The following is a 23055-nucleotide window of genomic DNA, read 5'->3' as shown; positions in this document are numbered from 1 at the left end:
TGTGCTTGCTGACCCCCAGAGGCCATCTTTAATGAGCAGTGAGACAGTTCATCTAAGTCACGAATTGTCACTATAGCTTCTGTTTCCTTAGAAACAGGGCAACTGGTGAAGCTCTTGGCTCTCTAAACCACAGTAAAATATCCAGTAGGCAGATGGTCTGGCAATCGAAATTGTCATGCCTATGTGAGCATTTATCATGAATTGGCATCACATGAGAAAAGGAATTCTTTCAAGTCAGAATTGAGCAGGAATGAAAAGTGTGATCAGCAGGGGTCTGTTGGTAATTGGCATGGAGGGGCAGGCAAAAGGCAGAAACCTGGGCACTGAAGCTCCACCCAGGCCACTGATTCCCAGTTTACTTCTGTTGTCATTGTTCCCATTGCTTCTTACCATTGAGTACAGCACTGTGAAATACATGCTATTTCTATCCTCACTGTGTCTAGGAACAAATGGAATTTTGAGCACTTTCAAATCCCTCTTCAAGGAAATGAATTTCTTATATATCCCCTATAAATGGAAAATGCTAACCAGGACCAGCCAGAAGAGAGACTAATGTAAGTACTTTATATTCCCTGGCATATGTTTCAGAGATTTCTATGCATCGTCAGTGCCACTGCTATTGGCAAAATACTTAGACGACAATTATATCTGAATAGAGGCCATATTATAAGACACTAAAGCAGTAAAAATAGTAACTTCCAGTTGTTAAGTGCTTACTATGTGCCAGCACTATACTAAGCATTTAACCTTATGAAAGCCTATATGAGATATGTACTAGTATTATTCTTGTTTTACAGGTGCATAAACTGTGGTTTAGAGAATTTTTTAATCTGGTTAAGTAATTTGAGTGCAAGTGGAAAAGAGCCACTACACAACTTTACCACGTGGCTTCCAAAGGATAAGGTGGCAAGATGCAGAAGCTTTAGAATAGAGTTTTGTAGACTTTTTATGCCATGGATCCCTTCCACAATCAAGTGAAACCCATGGACACCATCTCAGAAAGTGTACAGATGCAAAAAAATAAAGGATTACACAGGAAAACAATTATTTTGAAATATACTTAACAAAGTTTAATATAATATAGTACTTTTGTATCCTTTGGGTAAATACCTAGTAGTACAATGATTGTAGGGTAGTTTTGTTTTTAACTTTTTGAGGAACCTCCATACTGTTCTCCAGATTAGCTGCACCAGTTTGCATTCCCAACAACAGTGTAAGAGAATTCCCCTATCTCTGTATTCTCACCAACACTCGTCTCCTGTGTTGTTAATTTTAGCCATTCTGACAGGTGTGAGGTGATTTTTCATTGTAGTTTTGATCTGTAGTTACCTGATGATGAGTGATGTTGAGCATCTTTTTTGTCTGTTGGCCATCTGGATGTCTTCTTTGGAAAAATGTCTATTTAGGCTCCTTTGAAATTGGATTATTTATTTTTTGAATGTTGACTTTTACAAGTTCTTTACATATTTTGGATTCCAACCTTTTATCAGATATGTCATTTACAGATACCTTCTCCTATTCTGAAGGTTGCCTTTTAGATACAAAAATACTGATCAGGACACATGCACTCCTATATTGACAGCAGCATTACCGACATAGCCGTATTATGGAAAGAGGCCAAATGTACATCAACTGATGAATGGTTAAAGAAGAGGTTTTATATATATATATATATATATATGTAAATATACATACATAAATATATATATTCCATTATGTATATTTACATACATATAATAGAATATTACTCAGCTATAAAAAATGAAATCTTGCCATTTGCAATGATGTGGATGGAGATAGAGTATATTAGGCTAAGTGAAATAAGTCAGAGAAAGACAAGTACCATATGATTTCACTCATATGTGGAATTTAAGAAACAAAACAGATGAATATAGGGAGGAAAAGAGAGAGGCAAACCATAAAAAGGATTTTTAACTGTACAAAACAAACTGAGGGTTGTAGGAGGGGAGGTGGGTCGGAGGATGTGTTAAATGAGTAATGGGGATTAAGGACTGCACTTGTGATGAGCACTGGGTGGTGAATGTAAGTGATGAATCATTAAATTCTATACCTAAAACTAATATTACACTGTATGTTAACTAACTGGAATTTAAATAAAAACTTAAAACAACAACAGCAAGACATATGTATAAATAAAATTTTAAACAGATCCATAATTTTCTGCCATTGAAAAAATATAGTAACATATATGCCTCTTTAGTAATGTCTTAAGATTGGACAGTGTGTCAACTAGCTACCATAATTTTGAAGTAGTAATTAGAATCATCTGCTCTATTTTTCAGTGATGTTTTAAAATACCTGCAGTAACTAAAATTAGAGAGAAAATTTGGTACCTTGGTACTTTCTATTGGTTATAGGTCATAAGTACTGATAATTCTGCTAAGGCCTATTGCCTACATTTATCACAGAAAAAAAATGTTCAATTTCTAACAGTTTAGTATAAATCAAAATGTAAATCCTTCTCATCCAAGTTCAAGGATCAGTAGAATCCTATCTATGGGCCCTTTTGGGGATCCACATACCAGATTAAGAACCCTGATTTTAGAGCTCTGGTTCTCCACCCAGCGCCATTTTGTGCCCACCCCACTCGATGGCAGCTTTGGTAATGTCTGGAAACACTTTTGATTGTCATTACAGGGCTAGAATACTACTTCACTTCTAGTGGATGAAGGCCAAAAAGATGCTGTTAAACATCCTCTAATGTGCAGGATAGCCCCACAGAAAAATGATAATCCATCTGAAGGTATCAGTAATGCCAAAATTAAGAAACATTGCTTTAAAGCAAGATTTGGGTTTCAGTCCAAATGCTAGCCCTCATAAACTGAGTGATACTGGAAATAATTTCCATTCTGAATCTTGGTTTCTTGATCTATAAAATTTGGGCTGTTAAGATTTACATCATAGGACTTCTGCAAGAATAAAATAAAAGAGCGTGAAAGTGTATATAATAAAGAGTAATGCACCATACAAGTTGTTTTAAGCTATGTTCTTTTGAGTTTTGGGGTTATTCAGGGTCATTCAGTGGCTATTTCTGGGGATTGATGAGGAGTCTGCAAGGTCAGATTTTTAGACATCTAATTCACACTTTAACCAGAGAATTTCTCTGCTTTTTATTCATTTTATATATTGAGCTTCTGCAAAAGATATTGAAACAGATAAAAATGCTGTTCAATATAATGGTAGACAGTTATTATTTTAAGCATATCATGATAACCAAATACTAGAAAAGGATTCCCTTATTTCTTAGCCTTTAATCACTTGTATGTGCATATTGCAGGAGTTACGTTACAGAGCATCACTTTTGGTCAAAGTTTGAACACAGTAGCTTCAGGAAAAAAAACACACTCAATTTGCTTCTACATGTCATATTTTGGCAATTATTTCCTCTATACAAGCATTGAAAACACATCAAATAAAAGTAGCAAGACATTCATATTTCAAAACTACCTTTCCTCCTTCTGCTGACACAGAACAGAACTTTCTCTTTCTCAGTTTCATGCATATGGTAATCAGTTTGCTTTCCTTTGAACTAGATAATTGTAAGAATCACAGAATACCCAAAGCCTGTCCATGTATATTTATGTTAGCTAACACAGTTACACAAGGGATCAGCAGAAATATTACTGGTTCTGTTGGTTTAAATTAAATTCCTTAATCAATCCCCTGAGAAGTGTTATCCAGGAGGTAACTGCCGAATGTGCATGAATCTTTTATGTGCTTCATTCTACAACAGTTTCTGGGAGGCCTGCAAATGTGAATTTTGCACAACAAAAATGAGTTGCTAACATCAGACAAGGCACCTAGTGGTTTCCTGATCTTGGAAACCTAATAACACAGGCTTGGCACAGCAGAAGATAGATATGATAAAGTTTTAACTCATACTGCTCTCCATGCATCTCCCTGAAGAGTAGCAGAAGCTAACATCACTGATTGCTTTCTTATGCCAAAAATTTATCATTTTTTAGTTCCCAAAAGAACCCTGTGAAGTCAGAACTATCATCATCATCCATTTTATCAACTAAGTGAGCATGGCTCAGAGAGGTTGAGTAGTTTGCCTAAAATCATTAAGCTTGTAAGTGGCTAAAGAAGGACAGGAACCCAGGTCTTTTTGATTCCAGAATACATGGTCTTAGCCAGAACTAAAGACTGCCTTTCCTCATCTCTCTCTTCCCTTCTTCCCTGCCCCAGCAAGAAGATGATTATTTAAGGACTGCATTTACAATTGGACTAGAGGCGGGATGTTACAAAGAGCTAGGCTACTCTGGAGTGCTAGCGTCTCTGTCATTCTCTTACCAAGGCTAAGATGCAGAGACATTAGCTGTAGATGTAGAGAGAAAATAAATGTGTAAGTTGAAGCCTTTGTGGTTTTTCCTCCTTCTGTGCTTCATTGAATTGTACCCTGATGTCCTCCCTCACTCGTTTGCCCAGGTAGCTGGATGTGAACCACTCATTGGTTTAAAAGGAAGTTGTCAAAATAGGTTCAGAGAACAGAGTTGTCAATATAGCAGTTCTTGGACTTTTCAAAGGCTTTGTTTCAAGTGTGAGATGAAAATGACTTGAAAACGGACTTAATCCAGTGGCTGACCATTTTTTCTTAAACTGAAAAAGCAATCTCCTTTAGCTGAACAGGCATGATGATTTAGACATTAGCTAAGTCTGAAAGGAAAGATCTCTAAGTATAGTTGGCCAACAGCACTGGGGAGGAGATATCATAGATCTTGTGACTGGGCATGAACAAAGCTCAAGCCGATGTGCCGAAGACTTTGCTCAGCCCGCCATTTGGCTTACCTGTGTAAGCAGCAACTTTCTCTACATTCTAGAATTGAGCAATGGGGTCATGTGACACTTATAGGGGGTGGTGAAGGTATGTGGATAAAGGAATGCTTATCTAGACAACATAGGGTAATTGGAACCAGCCTGCTATATCTAACAGTTCATACACAGCTAGAGAAAATAACCCCTTCAATGAATAGGTAATTTTATATTCTCTATAAGTGTTCAATAAATGTTCTCTAATAATTTTAAGATCCCAGAAGGAAGGTAATAATAATGAGCTCTGAGTCTGTGGATGATTGTTATATTGACTGGGTACTAACTGTAAGAGCAACTAACATTAATTGAATTCTTAACTATGTGCCTGGCACTATGTTTAACATTTTATATATATTATTGTTAACAATCTGCATAAAATCCCTATGAGATGATACTGCTTTTAAATTTCATTTTAGGGATCCCTGGGTGGTGCAGCGGTTTGGCGCCTGCCTTTGGCCCAGGGCGCGATCCTGGAGACCCAGGATCGAATCCCATTTCGGGTTCCCTGCATGGAGCCTGCTTCTCCCTCTGCCTGTGTCTCTGCCTCTCTCTCTCTCTCTGTGACTATCATTAAAAAAAAAAATAAATAAATAAATAAATAAATAAATTTCATTTTACAAACAAAGAAATTGAGGTTTATTGAATTTAAGCAATTTTGGAGAAGGTCAGAAAACTGGCAATAATTTGGATTTGATTCAGGTACTCTTAGTCAAGTCAGGAAAAAAATGAGTAAGAAAAGGGTTGAAATATGGAGGGAGGGGGGTGGAGGGAGCATCTCTTCATTTTTCCTGAAGGAAAAATATATTTAGGTGTGTGTGTGTGTATATATATATATATATACACACACACACATATGTATGTGTAGAGTCTATCTTCAGTGTATATGCGTACATATATAGATGTACATATACATATATGGATATACACATATCTACATATGTATCTATATCTGTATTTATTTATTGAAAGAGAGAGAGAAAATCTACCTTCAGAGTGTGCGTGCATATGTATGGCCTACCTTCAAAGAAATTTATTCTTCTATGAGAGGCAACATCAATTTCAATACGAATATAATAATTAACAGATACCCTGAAGCGAGTGGGAAATCTTGATTTCTATTCTTTTATATAATGATCTTTTAAATTATCTGACTCTCTCTAAACTGTAAATTTCCATGAGTGCAAGGACTATAATTGGTTGTTCTTTTATCCCACAGACCAGTTCAGCCCCTGACTAGCCCTAGGTCATCCAACCAGCCAGTGGGATTCAAACTCAGGTAGTCTGGCACGAAAGCCAAACTCTTAACATGGTTTTGCCTTGTATCTCACAGAACAATTCTCTCCCGAATATACTGCACTGTGATTTTAGGGCAGAGCTCCTTCCTTGGTGTGGGCGTAAATCAGATTCTCCTTATATTCTGCGCACAGTTTGGTAGGAAGCAAACTATCCAGAGAAATGTTGCCTGACTCCAAGCTTAAGAACAAAGCTGAATATCCATCGTCCCTTGCATCATCTTGCCAATTTCTTATTTAGCATGTGCATCGAAACATGAATAAATATAGCAGATTAGGATGCCCCAGATGACTAGGAGCTAGGGAGGATTTTATTCTGCAAAGCTTCTGCGTAACATGATAGATGGAAATGTTCAAGAATACTGCACATAAATAATAGATGCATATAAAAAAACCGGAGATTCTTAAGGCTTTTTAAAGACAATGTACCATAAGATACTTTTTTTTAATTCCTGTTTTTACAAGGATGCTATAGGTAGGTCATATAAATTATTGATACTCAGTTTGTGGATAATTAGCTATTGAATAAGCTAGAGTTCACTGCAGTGATGATTCACATCATCTAGTTTGTAGATAATTAATTGTAGTGCTTTTGTCCTTTTTCTGGCCCTGTTTATTGTCTGAAGCAGTCCCATAAAATTAGACTGAGGCAAAGTCAGCGAGTAGGAATAAAATGTGTACAGAGATATCAATATAGCACTATTTATAGCAACAAAACCTGGAAACAAACTAATTGTCCAATAATAGACTAATAGTTAAATAAATTTTGGTGTCTCTGGTTAAAGGAATATTATTATAGTAGAATAGTTTATAATTAGAGAAGTTAATATAAATAAATGCTTAAAATATGATAGACAATGGAATATCTAGAGTATTTGACATCTGGAAAGAATCATTTTAAATACCCTTCCTCCTGTATAGGACAAAATTATTTTTAGTAATAATCATGAAATGTTACAAACAGTAACAATAGTCAGAAAAGACATATGGATAGTAAAGTTCTAACCTTGAACTTTTTATATGACTTTATGACAATACAGAAAATAGACTAAAATACATTAAAAAATAAAAATCACAGTATAAAAAATGAAAAATGAATAAATTAATATTTTAAAGTATGTATTTTTGGGGAAGGAAGGAAGCATATGGAGAAGTATTTCCAAAAGACTGAATTCCCCATTTCATAGAATGATTTGCACATAGAATGATAGAATTGAAGTAGCTCAAGTTGTTATTTATCTTTACAACTACTGTGTACCATTTTTTTTTACAATCGGTTTTTTAAATTTATTTATTTTTAAATTTTAATTATTTTTTTATTGGAGTTCAATTTGCCAACATATAGCCTATCACCCAGTGCTCATCCTATCAAGTGCCCCCCTCAGTGCCCATCACCGGAGTCACCCCAACCCCCCCCCCCCACCTCCCTTTCCACTGCCCTTGTTCGTTTCCCAGAGTTAGGTGTCTCTCTCATTCATTTGGGGAATATGCTACCATTGTTTATTTCAAATTTACTGGCTACGTGCAGAAATAAACAAGACATAGGGGTTAAATAAATGAATGGGCCCATAGTGAGCTTGAATGATCCTGAACCCTATAGAACTTGCTTTTGAGGGGAGAGGAACACTAATTCTCTTTGTCATGGACCACACAGGGAGTCCTTTGAATTAACACCCATGTAGATTACAAGGTTGATTACAGTGTAATTAACTAAAGTGTGTTAATTTGAAGCTTAAATATATATTATTTTAGTAAAACCCATCAGCGTCTTCACTAGTTGTTTAGAAATTGGAACAACAAGAAATATTTTTGGAGAAGGAGTGTTTTATCCTCAATGTTTAGACTTGCTGGAACATTCTGATAATACAAAACAGGCTGAATATCATAGCTTTTACTCATTAATCATTGCTTTTAATGTGCCAATAATGCTGCCCCACCCCCCACCGCCGCCATTGCTTGCACTTGGGGCCAACCTCTTCTCTCCCACTTCTGAAATGCCACAGATGATGTGTCCCAGGGGAAAAGAAATATATAAAATTGTGTATAAGTAAGGAGCCTTGGAGACTGCCTTCTGCACAAGGAAGGTTTGAAATGGCCCAGCTAAGTTTCTGGGGGTCTGTCATTTTTGATACCTGAAACCAAATTTGTGACCTTGGCAAGGATTCAGTAAACCAGGAAAAGAGATGCTCTATATTCGATGATGGGCAACAGGCCAATCAGAACCTCTTTCTGCAGAAATATGAACACCAGTGCACCAATGAGGTAGGTTAATAATATTGAGTATTTATAAAGTTATTATTTCAGTTCTTCACAAAGTCAGTCTTAGAGGCACTGTGACCCAGGAGATTATCTACTATGTGTCTTTTTGGTTTTGTCTTTTTTGCAATAAACCCTCCATTATCCAAGTTTATCTCTGTGGGTGGGTCCAACTTAAGGAATGGTTTAGTTAAAAAAAAAAAAAAGAACGAATGAAAAAAAGATATGATTTAAACGCTAGAAGAGGATATACAAACATTTCAACAATGGTTAGGCTCTCTGGGTTGTGAGATAATGGATCCTTTTTTTTTTTTTTCTTAGTGTTTTCTGTATTTCCTATATTATCTACCATGAACATGTGTTGTTGGCATTTCAGGGAAAAAATTTGTAAGAGATAACTATATTTTCTATTTTCAACTTGATTGGCTTTAAAAGGAAAGAAGAAACAACCTTTATATCTATAATTCCTTGCATAGAAGTAAGTTCTCTTTCCTCTGGAAAAAACTAATGAGTGCCCAAAGTCAAAGGGCTAAAACCTGCGGAGATTAAACAGTTTATACTGAGCTCATCATCTGAATTTTTATCCCCACACTGTAGAATAAACAGACCATTTGAAGTTTTGCCAGGGTTGTAGGAGACCAACATAATGGCCAGGTAGTTACCTTGGACTAGAGAGGTGAAGTGGGTTAGTGCTTTTAACAATCTCTTGCCTATACGGAGAGGTTATTTTTGAAGACAAGAGTACTGAATGTTCCAAGTTCCCACAGTTGTCATGGAAACCTTTTAGCTAGCTGAATAGGTTAGCAGGATTTTATGTTCTCCATTTTGACAAATACAAGGAGACATGATCCCAGCTTTGCATTACTAATCAGAAAACTTCTGTTTTCAAGTCTTCTAGCACTTGATTAGTCACATTTCCTTAAATTTTTTTTCTTCTTCTCCACAACATAAAGCAACAGGCGAGTTCTCTTTCAAAAATCATTCCCACTTCAGAAGCGGGGCCCAAATCGTGACTGGGCTGACCTTGCTGTGCTTGGGAGTAATACTGCTTGCAGCACTGAAAGGCTCCCGCAGGTTAATTTAGGCCCCTGCCGAAACTCTTCTGATTTGTACCGACGTTCAATGGTTTCCTGGAGGCAAACTCACTTGCTAATAGGCAGGAATTATTCCTCATTTTAGGAGCAACAGTCTGCCCACACCATCTTATAAAGCACAGGTAAGCTTTAGGAAAAAGGCTCCCTGAGGCTAGAACCAAAACAGCCCTGTCACATGGGTAAATCCGGATCCAGAAAATCTGACATTTTCCTTTTATTTGTCTATAACAGCCCTCCACATTGCTCTGGAAGACAGACGTTGCTAAAGAATCCAAAGGCAAACTGGAAGAATAACAACTGCATTGCAGGCAACAGACTGACCAGTCTGGGTGAACTCGCTGAAGCTGGAATTTGTTGGGCTTCTTTACGAATCACTAGATGCAGAGAGCCCTGCGTGTACATGGGGGAGGTAGGTGACAGGGGCTCCTTAGGCGGTGGATAAGCAACAATGAAAAATGTGGGACCTTCTGTGACTTTGGAGAGTTCATCTTCAGTCTCGGTTTCTTTTTGGTATTATGGAAATATCAGTAGCACCCAACCCACAGGATTGTAGTGAGGATTAATAAATTAACACATGTACCGCTTATCAGCTCTGACACATGATACATGCTAAATAGGTATGTTTGTGAAGGCATGGGGGAAAACAGGAGTGATGGGAAATAAGGAAGAGTAAACTGACAGAGAGAAAGCAAATAAAGAGAGGGGGAGGACCCTGAAAAAATGAGGTTCACCTGGCTGTAGGGGTAACATCATTACCAGTTTCTCAACTGTTAAATGTTGCCACAATTTCCACCCCAGCCCTAGACCCCACTGGACCCCACCTCTCACCAGATGCAACTAACTGAGATGATTTTATAGAATTCATTGGATGAACACACTGGTTTCATTATCAGATTATGTTCCAGTGAAATCTTGCTTTCTGTGGTTAAATGTTTGTGTCTGTTCTACACTGATGTAATGATGCTCGTCTAAGAAACCTCAAGTTGATAAAGAAGAGCATAATGAAAACCACTCTTTCAATGGGGAGGGAGGGGTTTGGGATTTGGGTGTTTCAGCCCTCCAAGGCAGAATTATATCTCTTCTGAGAATTTAAATAGTGAAGAAAATATATTTGTAATTCTTTTTAGAAGCTAAGAGTAATAAATTGACATTCAAATGGATAAAAATGAAACCAACCTCAATTTGATTCAAGTAGAACCTTGAACAGTGCATAAGACAAGGCCAAAAATCAATGATTTTGGAGATCATCAAAACAAATTGTAGCACAGATCACAACTCCAATATTAAACTAAAATGTGATTGCCAAATGAGAAGCTAGGCATGAATATAAAACATCTTAAGTTCACATTCTGTACAAAACATGCATTTTCCTATGATACATCCTCACAAAATGATTTTCCACACATACTAGGATAATTTTTTATTATTTTTATAATTTTTATGAGTTAGGTATAATAATAAATAATCATCTGTACAATGAAGATTGTATTCTATACTTAACTAATCATGTTAGGCCGAATATATGTTATGAAAACTTGACCAGTAAAAAAAAATGCCTATTTCTACTAGTTGGTAAGAATAATGAATATTTAAAAAATATTATAGTACATATTGCTCTGCATTTATTCTCCCACATTTAAAAAAATATATTTATTTATTTTAGAAAGGGAGAGAGGGGCAGAGGAGAGAGAGAGAATCTCCAGCTGACTTCCCGAGCACAGAGCTCTCAACACGGGGCTCTATCCACAACCATGAGATCGTGACCTGAGTCAAAATCAAGAGTTGGGACACTTAACCACCCAGGCACCCTGTCTTGCACATTTTTCATGTAGCTCTTCTTAATCAAAATACTCATTCCAAAAGTCTTTTGTTCTCCACTGGGCACAGAATGTCAGATATTTAATAAGTATGGGACAAATGGATGAATTAATTAATGACTAAGTAATTAGCATTATGATTTGGAGAGCTTAGTGAATAATAAAATGATACTTTCACCTTTTAGAAATGAATTAATTCTTATTTGACAAAATTTAATTTTTATCAGTGTAATACATGAATATGGCAAAGAAATTTAAAAGACTTTAAGGAAATAAAGAAGTGTCTGCCCACTCATTTTTATCCTTTCACTTGGCTGTATAGAGAAAATAATTTTGAACTACTTTAGCTTTTTCTTTTGGTACTTTCATATTTCTAAACATTTTGTGTGTCCACTGCATTGCAACATTCTCTGACAGCAACTTAGTGTCTCTCAATTCACTTCAATTTGGAGTACAGACCCCACAGGTTGAGAGACTCAGTCGTACATGACTTTCCCCATTTCAGCTGTCAGCTGCAAGTCCTAGATGTCCCCAAGCCACCCACACTTCTTCCTGGCTGACTACAAATTTGGGACTCCTCACAAGCCCCCTTCAGGTTCAAAAATTTGGTAGGTCACACAACTCACAGAACTTACTGAAAGTGCTATACTTCCAATTACAGTTTTATTATAAAGGATACACCTCAGGAACAGCCAAATGCAAGAGATGTATAGGGCAAGGTCTTGGGTGGGGGAGGAGGAAGGACCCCGAGCTCCCATACCCTCTCCCAGGGGTTTTGTGCATGCCATCCTCCCAGCACATTGATGTTACCAACATGGAAACTCTCTGAGCCGAGCCTCACTGTTCAGAGTTTTTATTCAAGGTTTCCCTATATAGGCCTGATTGATTACTATCATTGGTTGAACTCAGTGTCTGGAGGTTGAGAGACGGGGCTGAAAGTTCCAATGCTCCAGTTATGTTTTTTTCTGACAACCACCCCCCATCATGAAGTTATTTAGGGATCCCATTTCATTAGCATAAACTCTCATATGTTGAAAGGGACTCTTTTGAGAGACACAGAGAGAGAGTGTGCAGGGGAAGGGGCAGAGGGAGGAGAGCAGACTCTGCTCAATAGGGTGGGGTGGTGTTGGTGACTCAGAGCTTGATCCCAGGACCCTGAGATCATGGCCTCAGCTGAAATTGAGACTCAGATGCTTAACTGACTTAGCCACCCAAGTGCCCTGGAAAGAGCTCTTTATGAGTAACAAGACATACTCCTATCAGTTACAAAATTCCAAGGCCTTTTGAAGCTCCATGCCAGAAACCAAGGACAAACACCAAATATGTATATTTTTTATTATACCACAACCACTATTTTGTACTGCCTTCCTCTTATCATGGTTGAATATTTACCTTTCTTATACCCACCTCTTTTATTTTACCACACCATTTATGTGCATATATAAAAACACATATATCAATACAATAATTATTATACTAATAATATTGTTATTATATGTATTATTAATACTTGTTTTTTTTTTTAGATTTTATTCATTTATTCATGAGAGACACACACAGAGAGAGGCAGAGACACAGGCAGAGGAAGAAGCAGGCTCCATGCAGGGAGCCTGACAAGGGACTCGATCCTGGGTCTCCAGGATCACGCCCTGGGCTGAAGGCGGCTGAGCCACCCGGGCCGCCCAATACTTGTATATTTGCATAAATGTCTGTTTCAACTAGAGGTTAGTGATTATATTATTATGCTTATGTAAAACCTGTTCACTGTGAGCCAAGCAGTGTATACCAAAATTGTTATTTCCTTTCTTGTACAAGTTTTGTTTTTTAATTTTATTAATTTCCTCATTTAAGAAATTTATTGTTTTTATATGTTTTTCAAATGACACTACTCTTTGTCACATGGATATTTCCACTGTTTTTAAATTCTCAAAAAGCACACCCCACTCCATGCCCACAGCCAAATTACCCCCTCTTACAGCTCTTTTTGTGACTAATTTGCACATTAGTCATCTGCAGATTTCTCAGACTTCAAATTATCTCTCCTGTTAGGTTTTCCTATTATCTTACTTAGATTGCATGTGTCTCTTTATTATTATTATTATTGCTATCATTATTTCAGTTTATTATTTTAGTTTACTATTTCATTTTGCTATAGCATATTCTATAGCAATTTTCTAAGAAAGTATATAAATGAAGTATACAAATTTCTCCAGGTCTTGAATATCAGAAAACATTGTTATTCTATATGCCTTATTATTATATATAGAATTCTAGGGTGAAAATATTTTCCCTCAGAATTTTGAAGTTACCTTTCCACTAGTAGCTTAGATTCCAGTCCTGCTGATGATGATGCCATTCTGATCCCAATTCTTTGGATATGACTTAAATTTCCTCCCTGGGAGCTTTCAGGAATTTCCTTTATTTCCAGGATAGATTTCTTTCTTATAATTTCATTGTGATGGGCCTTGGAATTTATCTTTATTTACTGATCTGGGAATTTGGGGAACTCTTTCAGCCTGGAAAATAAATTTTTCCAGTCTGTGAAAATTCCCCAAAATAATTTGATAATTTTCTCCTTTTATTTTTTTCATTTCCTATGAAACTATTGCTTGTTAATTGACCTCTTAAGTTAACATTTGAATTTCCTAGTTATTTTTTCTTTCATTGCCCATATGTTTGCTTTTCATTACACTTTCTCTGAAGTTTTCTTGGCTGTTTGTTCTACTCTTTCATTGATATTTTTTCCCCAAGAGCTATAAAATTTTTACATTTCTGTATCCCATTTGCGTTTTTATGGATACAATCTCTTCTTTCTTTTCATGAATATGTTTTTAAACATTTTCCTAATTGAAATTATTTTGTGTCCCTCATGTTGTCCCTGTTTCTTCTAAATTCTATTCTCCCTCCTTTGCCTCTCATGTAGAAGGATTTCTTCAAGTTGCTTTATCTTCAAAGATTCTATTTTTTTATTCATGAGAGACACACACACACAGAGGCAGAGGCACAGGCTGAGGGAGAAGCAGGCTCCATGCAGGGAGCCCGATGTGACTCGATCCTGGGACTCCAGGATCAGGCCCTGGGCTGAAGGTGGCGCTAAACTGCTAAGCCACCCGGGCTGCCCCAAGTCACTTTACCTTCAAACTGCTGTTGTTGCTTTTAGGGTTTGCTATTTGTTCCTTTAGAGAATGAGGCAATTAAAAGCTGTGCATGGCTTCTCACTGAGAGACTGCATTTGAGACTAGCTTTTTGCATTCAGAAACCATCCTCTATGTTACTAATTGCAGGTTTCCTCTGAAATATTTTAGAGACAAATCCTCAAGCAGTAGATATACCCTGGGTTACTGGTGGTCTGTGAGCAGAGGTATGGGAATAGGACTGGGAGTTCCAATATGAAACTACTGAAACTTTCATTTAATTCCCTGCTTTCTCTTTAGTAATTCACCATGGCCTCATCACATGGGGAACCACGAGCTCAAATTCTCTGGTCCATTTTCTTGAAAGAATAAAACTCTTCTAGTCTTTGAAAATTGGGGAGGGATATTTGCCTAGTTGCAAAAGTTGTGGGAAGAAATCTGGGCCTGACTTCTCTTTATGAAGCCTTTCTACCAACTCTGCTGTTTTCAGCCCTAAGCCCTCCCCTTACATTTCATGGAGCGCTGTGCCCCAAACCTGGGTCTTGAGGCCTGAGGGATGTATCTTTTGGTTCATCATTATTGACCTCCGTAGATCTGTAAGAGTTTAACTTTCTCTTCTCCTTTATCAACTAAGCTAGTAACCTTTTCTGCATCAACTTCCTACCTACAAAATTTTTATCCATATTCTTTCCTTCATTTCTACTGTTGTCTTCTTTTCAGTTTTTTGTATGTTTGTTTCTTTCTCTCTTTTGCCATTGAGGATTTATACTACTTTTGTTTCTCCCCTTTCATTTTGGTAATATTAAAGAGCTGGGCAGAAATAGACTTGGGTTTATTTCTCCACACTTAACCAGATCCCTCCTTTTTATTTATTTATTTATTTATTTATTTATTTATTTATTTATTTATTTTTATTTTTTTAATTTATTTTTTATTGGTGTTCAATTTACTAACATACAGAATAACCCCCAGTGCCCGTCACCCATTCACTCCCACCCCCCGCCCTCCTCCCCTTCAACCAGATCCCTCCTATCCAAATCTACATTCTTGAAATGGGTTAGTGATTTAATATTTAAGCCTTCAGAGTGAAGTGCTGAGTCAAACAGGCATCAACTGATCTCTGCCCTTTCCAGGATAGTATTAATCACCTGCCTTTCATGGTGACATTTTTTACTTCTCCTCATACTTATATCATCTGCCTGTATTCCCAGAGAAGGTGACTACCACTGGGTCATTTTAAGAGTTCAAGGAAATCCCCCTTGCCTCCATTAAATCTCTCTATCCATGCTTCACTTCAGATTTAATTTTGCCTTAAAAATTTGACTCTCGTTAATCTTTTAAGCTCCTTCCCATTATTTATAATTTGGAATCAATTTCAACCTTTGTTAAGGTTTAGTAGGAATTGGGGTTGAGAATACTAGAAAAATGAGACACAAAGGGTGATGTGTATATTTCCAGAATAGGAGGTGGTCATGACTTTAGCTATGTTGGAAAAGACTGTGGTTCTAAAACCCAATGTTACTCTGGAACCTTTCAGATGTGGGCTTGAATCCTGACTTAGCCACTTGTTATATGACTTTATTTAACCTCAGTAGCCTCATTATAAATTGGTGTTAATAGTACTTTGTAGGATGTCAAGAGGACTGAATGAAATAATAGAAAACAAAACAAAATTTGTGATGTTGAGAGGACTGAATGAGATAGTAAATGAAAAAAAAACCTACAACAAACTTAGAACAATGCCTTGCTCATAAGAGGGTACAATAAATATTAACTATTTCTAAAACACAAATACATCTTACAAATATTAAAGGAAAAAATATTACTTGTTTTAGAATCCAGGTTTGGCTTACTATTTTCACAATTTTTGTGCCCCCACTTCCCCTTATTTGCCATGTTTATGATTTTAGACGTGGTGGATCACTCAAATGGTTAACCTTAGAATTTTGGGGCATCTGTGTCATTCTCTCTAGTCTGGGAAACCTGCCCAGGGTGAGGGCCAGACTTGTCTATGGCTGAAAGTAAACTGACGGAGGCATGTAGGGATTGTTAAAAGTAGCTGTCTTAAAGATGGATGTCTATTGCTGCATGATCAATTTGGCCATGGGGAATGAACTGATCACATCAACGGCAGCAATGAAAGTCTCATTCAAGGGTGCAGTCCACTTAAGTCAGCTGCATATGGACATGATCTGGAATAGATTCGCTTAATTAAAGCCAAGGGAATAAGCAGATGTTGGGTAGGGATATGGGAACTAAGACATTTCCTTAATAGTTTCTGTGTAATTTGTTAGAACAGAAATTTACTAGATTGATAATAATCCTGGGCGTAGAGTCAAGAGATCTAGATTTTACAGTGCATTCATACATTACTCATTTCTAATTTAATAAGATTCTTTCTGGAAAAATAAGTGAACTGTTTCGACTGTATATGTATTGAATGTGATTATCACAGTGGTTTTATAGGAAACTATACGTATCATTTTATGTACATAAATGAAATATGCTGAATACTGTAATTCATTAGGAAACCAGGTCTTGATAAGTGAATTGTTCTCTTGAGCTCTAAATTTTTTGAATTCTTTTGTAATATTCACTTTATAACTTTCCTAGAAAAACTAGGTTTGCTACATCTAGTAACTTTCATTGGTTCTCCTTTTCTCAAGCCTTTTATTTTCTCAATGGTGGTCACATTATCATGTTTATTTTCAATATCTAACATTTAATTTTATGGCAACATCTCCATAGCTCTTTATTTCCAGGCTAAGGAACTAATATATTTAAATGTAAAATGGTAGCTGCATAACTTAAACTTCCCTATGGTTAGGATAGGGAGATGGGACTTGTTACATTGTTTAAGAAAACCCTCACAAGCTGATGGAACTGGTATCTTGGCTGTGACTGTACTCCTCTGAACTCTGATTAACAATTCTAATCAGTTTTGGAAAGTTGAACATCCATCTGTTTTCTGAAGACTTCATGTATATTAACTTCAGTTACATTTAACTGTATATATATCACTATATACGACACTCTATAACCAGGAATATGGTACCACACACTGCAAGAAATGAGTTCTTTTAAATTGAACAGGATATGAATATGAGAGAATACAAAGCTATTGTCCAGAATGGTGCTTCTTCTCCTGTCATCCGTTAAATAAAATAGTCACCTACATCATGTACAAAGTTGTTAGTTTTATTTATTTTTTTTTAATTTTTATTTATTATTTATGATAGTCACACACAGAGAAAGAGAGAGAGAGAGGCAGAGACATAGGCAGAGGGAGAAGCAGGCTCCATGCACCGGGACCCTGACATGGGATTCGATCCTGGGTCTCCAGGATCGCGCCCTGGGCCAAAGGCAGGCGCTAAATCGCTGCGCCACCCAGGGATCCCAAAGTTGTTAGTTTTAAACTGCCCCTCAGAAACTTCACAGAAGCTTTCACTCCATCCTGTCTCATTTTGTTCACCACACTACTTCACTACCTGTCTTGCTGATGGAAGAGGCAGGCACTGGACTGAGGTGTGAGATAGAGAAAACCAAGGGTTGCCACTTATTATCTTCATAATGGTGGTACTTTAAACCCTGTTTTTAAACATACTGTTACTGTCATATAAAGATATTGAAGGCTGGGTAGAGAGTCTTTTTTTCTTTTCCAATTAGGGTGAACTGGTCAAGAGGCCAAAGAATAGATTTTTCACTAATCTCTTTTCAGACTCTCAGCTTTTCTTGATTTGGAGAAATCTATTTAACTAGATGGTTATTCTTTGCCTTTGTCTGCACTCAGTTCCAAAATACAGGAGAAAAGACACTGCTCGCCACTCCTTCCTGCCTTCTCTTCTTCCACTTTAGCAGGGTCTGGGAGCTTGGTGCCTAGAGTCAGACTATGGGATTTTGAATCCCTGTCTCCTGTACCCTTTTCCCTGTATCCCTGGATTGTTCAACATAGGATAATTTAATGAAAATGTCATAAATGGACTAATGTAAAAGGGTAAGCAGTTTGTAAGAAAACTATAATGGTTAGTGGGGTGCCCCCTAGTCATTGAAATAGAAGACGTGTTACTACTTCTAAACACTAAAGATGGAGGAGAAAAATTAGTTCCTAGGAGCAGAAGGAAGAAAGCTGTGTAGACATGTAGACAAAGTCCCTTTCAGAGGATCTGTGACACTCTGTTGAGGAATATAGCCAGTGTGAGACAATGTGTGAGGAGGGAGTAAAACCTGACCTCACCCTCTTCCCTACCTCTGGTCTCTTGCCAGGTTCTCCCATTGGCTAAACTCACCTGGAAGCTTGTCCACACAGGCCAGCTTCCTATGACAGAAACAGGTGGAAAAGAATGGATTCAGATAACTTTTAACACATAAAAGTTATCTGAAAAAGGAAATGATTTAACCTGAGAGCCATGGTTTCCTCATCTGTAAAATGGGGCTGATCATAATGCCCACTCTAGAGCGTTGTGAGAATTCAAGAAAATACTGAGGAGAGTAAGCACTGAGTGCACATTAACTATCATTATTACACTTTGGTAATTGCTTACTAAATGAATATAGATCTCCAGAAGACTCAGAGTTGGTTGGAACCTATTACATTTTTTCAAACCTGTTCTATTTTGTTATTGATTTAAATCACTGAAATAATTCAAAAACAATTTTTAACATATAATTAGAACTATTATAGTTTATATAGTTTATTATGGATTGAGTCCCTGAACAACATCTTCAAACCAGGCTCCTTCCCTTTTTTTATCTCATACATCATCAGGCTCTGTCTACTTCATCTTTGTTCCCTCTCTGACTTAAGCCCCCACCATCTCTTCCTTGGATCATTACACCAACTTCTCAACTGACCAACTAGGCTTCAGACTTCCTACTCCTCAATCCATTCCCACAGCAGTGATCCTTGTGAACTGGGCCTGCTATTAAACTTATACCCCTCGGTAGATACCAAGTTACTCCATGATCTGGGTTCTATCTGTCTCTTCTGGCCTGTCTCTGGTTATATGTGCTCAATGCACTACTTCATCAATAACAAAGCACAGTCTCTGGAGTCTCCCAACATCATCCTGTTCCAATGGTTCTCAAAATACTGTCCTAGGCCAGGTGTATTAAAATCAACTACAAAACATTAGAACAGTGAATTCTTAGGCTTTACTTGAAACCTATTATCAGGAACTCTGGAGATGAGGCCCAGAAATCTATGTCTTAACAAATTCTCCTGGTGATTCTGGGGCACATTCAAGTTTGATATATGTTGCCATGCCTCTTGGTCTTGAGCTGTGCTGGTAAACTCTTTCTGGAATGGCATTTCTGCTTCCTTCATCTCCAAGACTCTCACTTCAGGCAGCAAAGACTCCAGGATTGACTTGCTGATTAGTTGTAGTCGTAACAAATTAACTTTAGTTCCCCTGAATCGCAATAATTATTTGTTTATATAACGACCATATTTGAAAAGAATGAAACTAATTCTCATGGTAACTTTTTGGGAAAATAGTGTTTTACAAATATTTATTCAGAAGGGTTGATGCATTTGTTAGAAGAAAGGAGGGAACTTTTATGTAATCAGATTTCTCCTGAAAATGTGCCAGACAATGATGAATAACTACCTCTTCTACTAATAACAGTTAATGCTTTGACTCTATTTAATGGGCCTTATTATATAGATAAAGAAACCAAAGCTCAAAGGGGTTATGTAACTTGTTCAGGGTTACAAATCTAGCATCTAGCAGAGCCAGGGCTGGAACCCAGGTCTGTTTGACCTCCAAGATCCAGATAGTTAAATATCATATTATCTTTGAAACACAGAGAAAGCAATTGCCTCTATTTTTCTTTCAAGGATTCATTTTTTTTTAATTCAAGCAAACTAGAGGGAGGAAGGAGAACACTGTTCTGTTGTAGGCAAGGATGTACGATTCTAATTAGTCACTAGGCCAATGGCAGACTTGGTATGACATGGTCCAGTATCAGTTTTCTCCCACAGTGTCATGACAAACTAGTTCTTTCACTTTGATTACATATAAGGGTTGCTACAAATAATATTTAAAATAATAGTATTTATTTATGAGTTATCCTTGTATACACTGACAAGGATTCAAGGTTATCTAAATAATAATTTTTCTCTTAGATTTTTGCATTTCACTGTGCTTTTGTAAAGAGAAGAGGAACCTGGCAATATAGGTATTATACAAGGAATTGTGCAAAGATTACAATTTATTTTGTAGGAGTGTGAACATCCTCCATTACATATATTCTAAGCAAGAGAAACATTTCATGTCTGACTTTATGGAACTGGTGAGTATATGATGGAGGTGGGGATGGGGGGGGGGTATCAGGGTTCCTGAGAAAACCTCTCCTAATTTTATTTCTCACTAAAGAAAGGAGGTTCTCTGATGCATGAAATGGCAAGATTCAACCTTCTTGATCATGAGACCTACAACTAGGAGAGAAAATGATCTATCACATTTACAAAATAACTCAGTTTCAATACTTTCCTTCTTTCTAAAATAAGGTGCCCCTCATGGTCAGTGCTATAGCCTAGATTTTAATTTGTAACCATTGTTAGTTCATTTGCTATTCTAATCTGAATAGAGTCCGAGATATTCATTTTATGGATCACATTAATGATAAGTACTGGCATATTCAATAAAGTATACAATTACCAGTCCATTAGCTATTTTACTAAAGAAATTTCTTTATGACATTTCTTTGGAAAACATGGCTATTATGGCCTTTTCCTTATGTACTGGAAAATTGTGTCCTAAAAAAGTGAGCTTCAAAAATCTTAGTTTTCCTGAATGTACTTCACGTAGACTACCCTAATGATTCGTTTTATATGTTTTTTTTTAATCATCTTAATTTCATCCCTGTAGGAGTAATGGGGCCAATCAAATGAAATTGTTACTGTAATAAAGGAGGGTGGGTAGTGTTCAAGATAGTATCCCTTAAGGCATTCGAATATACTTGATGGTTGGAAGGGAACAATTTGTAAATAAGGCTAAGGAAATGGAATTAGAGATGGAGAGACACTGGATCACAAAGAAGACAGCAATAATGGTGAAGATGGAAAGTTTAATTACCATAATTACCCTACAGAGGTATTTTTAATAATAAAGTCATGTTTTCAAAGTCACCTTCCTGGTTCGCCATTCCAGAGTTTCTGCAACTGAAGTCAAATTCTTTTGTACATTAAATTTCATTTCTTTCTGCTTTAATTAGGGCTCATGTTTTATGAACAGGGTTCTCTGTGGACATAAACAAATAAACTTTCCTACCTTTTTAAATTCTTCATATGTATACAGATAAAAATCACACTCTCAGACTTCTTCCTTTACCTTAGTTATTTTAAAGTATATTTATTCGATAGCCTAAAACCTGAAGCCACACTGTCTTGCTTCAAATCATCATTCTCCACTTGCCAGGGGTGTGCCTGGGGTCGAGTTACCTAGCCTCTTTGTGCATTGCTTTGCTCATCTGTAAAATGGGGTAATGATTCTATTTTCTAAGGTTATTATGAGGATTAATGGCCAATCTATATATATATATTTTAAAGATTTTATTTATTTATTTATTCATGAGAGACATAGACAGAGAGGCAGAGACATAAGCAGAGGGAGAAGCAGGCTCCCTGCAGGAGCCCAATGTGGGACTCAATCCCGAATTCCAGGGTCACACCCTGAGCCCAAGGCAGACGCTCAACCGCTGAGCTGCTCAGGCATCCCAAATGGCCAATCTATATTGAGTGTTGAGAGCAGTGTCTGGTACATACCAAGCATGATAAAGGTATTTTGTATTATCATTATTTTTGTTATCACATTGTCTTTGAATTTCTCCAAGTGATTTTTTAAAATTTCTCAATTTTATTTTCAATACAAATAGTTATGTGGACATAGTAAGGAATCTGAACAATAGGAATGTGTACAGTTAAAAGCAAAGGGAGTACCTGGTAATAGTTTCTCAGCTACTCCTCCAGAGCATTACTGTGTTGCCTTTCTCTCTCTCTCTTTCTCTCTCTCTCAATGAAAAGACCAAAACGTGCACAACATCCTCATTGTTCCACATATACAAATATGGTGATTAAAACTAAACACAGTACACCAGTAGGGTAGTCTAACTAACTAGGAATCCTTATTTTTTAGACCTTATCAACTGCTTTCTTTACAGCACACTGTAGCTTCCTAGCTGGTCTCAAAGCAGTGCCATATTGTTGGCTACTGCATGTGTGGATTTTTGTCCTGTGGAACCAGCCCTCGCTTCCCTGATTTCCTGAAAATGTGTAAATATTCCTTCCTCCTCTCCAATCCCTTATTAACATCCAGATTCTCTAAGAAGTTTTCCAGGGAGCAAAGAAAACTTGCAATTCCTATGTGATGGTTTTAAATGATTAATAGTTGAACATCAGCATCTCCCACTCTTTCTCTGAGTAACTGAGAACTTGGAATTCATGAAGCAAAAATGATAGTCTACCTACAAAATTGTAATACCAGATGCCCGATCCATTTTTTATTGCTTAGTTATATCAGATACAGTGCATTTTACACTTTAGCATGCTAGATGCAGAAATTTTAAATGAATCTAACCTATGAAATTTCTTACATAGAAATCTACAAGTATAGATTTAAAACTCTCAAGG

General features: G+C 36.9%; 1 protein-coding gene and 1 pseudogene across 3 annotated transcripts in view; one reads left to right on the top strand and one right to left on the bottom strand.

The window, feature by feature from the left end:
* GABRB1 (gamma-aminobutyric acid type A receptor subunit beta1) overlaps nucleotides 1-23055 on the bottom strand; it is a 363737-nt gene that overhangs the window by 133365 nt on the left and 207317 nt on the right. The window lies entirely within an intron of this gene.
* The window catches only part of LOC112652342 (dynein light chain roadblock-type 2-like), a 41949-nt pseudogene continuing 28057 nt past the window's right edge, over nucleotides 9164-23055 (top strand).

The sequence above is a fragment of the Canis lupus genome, chromosome 13 (genome assembly GCF_003254725.2).
Source record: "Canis lupus dingo isolate Sandy chromosome 13, ASM325472v2, whole genome shotgun sequence".
Classification (NCBI taxonomy): domain Eukaryota; kingdom Metazoa; phylum Chordata; class Mammalia; order Carnivora; family Canidae; genus Canis; species Canis lupus.
This window is presented reverse-complemented; position numbering and strand designations above follow the sequence as displayed.